The sequence below is a fragment of the Bos indicus genome, chromosome 9 (assembly GCF_029378745.1).
Source record: "Bos indicus isolate NIAB-ARS_2022 breed Sahiwal x Tharparkar chromosome 9, NIAB-ARS_B.indTharparkar_mat_pri_1.0, whole genome shotgun sequence".
NCBI lineage: Eukaryota > Metazoa > Chordata > Mammalia > Artiodactyla > Bovidae > Bos > Bos indicus.
The window spans coordinates 53,279,580-53,281,506 of NC_091768.1; positions in this window are offsets into that span (position 1 = coordinate 53,279,580).

The following is a 1,927-nucleotide window of genomic DNA, read 5'->3' on the forward strand; positions in this document are numbered from 1 at the left end:
ATATTTAAGTCTTAGGTATATTACTTTATTTGTCATCACCGGGGGACACACCTTTTATTGTTTAATATCAATTCTTGCCGACTAGGGATAGTTTAATTCCTTGTTAGTAGATATGCTCTAGTAAATGAGTTTATGATGTCAGTTATATGGCACTTCTCTCCACCTCCCTTGGAAGGTGAAAAAGATATGGAAGAAGAGGGAACAGTGGTTTTAAATGAGGGGAAACTAAAATGACCTGACGCAGTTATGCTCAAGGTGACGTGCAATCAGGATTTTCCCTGGTTTCCCTAAGGAGCAGTTCATTCTTGACAACAGCAAAACCTAATTTCAGAGAGAGGAAAAAAAGAGTCAAGAGAGAGAAGAAGGATGATATGAACTGAATTGGACAATATAATAAGGGCAAGACACAGGGAGTCAAAATATTTCCAAGCAGTTTTTATCAGCTTAACACCAAGGAGAGCCAAAGTGAACACCCTGTGGTAAATTAACCTATAAGCCAAAGAGATAAAGGCAGCTGTGGTTTCTGTGTAAGTTCAAAGCACAGATGAAAATTAGCTCCTCTGGGTATAGTCATTTTAGACTCCAGGAACATGCGTAATTTTCTGAGGTTAGAAATATTGCAAAAGTCGAAAGAATGATTTTTCCTGAGATAACCGGATTCAGCTTGTCTGAGTATTAAATGAGCCAAAGCTTAGGGGGAATCAATCCTGACCTATTTGTTACGCGAGTGTGAGAGTGTATGCTCCTCAGTTTTTGTCTTGTCACAACAAAGATTTGGAGTGACGTATTCATTAAGTCATTGAAAACAGAAAGAAATGAGCCAATAGATGAACAAAGCAAGACCAAAAATCCTTTTACTTTTATTCTTAGGATAGAAATGTCAACATATTTGAGTTTTCTTAGTTTTTTTTTTTTTTTTTAAATCACAATGAGCTGAGTTTTTATTTTTTGAAATACCCTTTTTCCTGGATGGAATATGCTGATAGTCTTCCTGTAGGTGGAGTGATAAAGAGAGAAGCTTGAGAACAGAGGGAAATTCTCTCTCAATCGTACTAATAGCCTAGAATCTGTAATCTGCTGCTGCTGCTGCTGCTGCTAAGTCACTTCAGTCTTGTCCAACTCTGTGCGACCCCACAGATGGCAGCCCACCAGGCTCCTCCATCCCTCGGATTTTCCAGGCAAGAATAGTGGAGTAGGTTGCCATTTCCTTCTCCAATGCATGAAAGTGAAAAGTAAAAGCAAAGTTGCTCAGTTCTGTCCGACTGTTAGCGACCCCATGGACTACAGCCTACCAGGATCCTCCATCCGTGGGGTTTTCCAGCCAAGAGTACTGGAGTGGGTTGCCATTGCCTTCTCCGTGTAATCCACTGGAGGTTAATAAAAACAAGTTACTAAGAAAGTACTCTGGGGTTCATTTGAATCCTTTTTTTTGACATAATCAGAATTTTCTAATCTGGAGCCAGTAGTATTTTATTTTATTTATTTTTTTTGGAGCCAGTAGTATTTTAAAATGATGTTCTAGGTAATTTTACTTTGCTCTTTGCATGATTTTATTATAGCATATAGGGGCCTATTTCTAGGAAGATTGCATTTTGAGCACCAATATCTACTTTATTTTAAAGGCTCCATGTTTACTGGCTTCAAAGCAGTTAACAGCAGAAAATTTATCTTTAAAAGCTTAAACTTGATTTAATCAGGTAGCAATTAGCATGCCAGACTGCATAATCTGCAATTAAAAAAGAATTCTGTCATGCTCTGACCCTTCTCTTACCAGAGACACAAATTACCACAAGTTTCTGGTTAAATTTTATAGGTCAGCAGAAGATAAGAGGAATTTAGTGAAATTTTGGTGCAGATGGAGCAATTTTTTTTTTGGCTTTACTGTGAGTCATGTAGGACCTTAGTTCCCTGACCAGTAATTGAACCC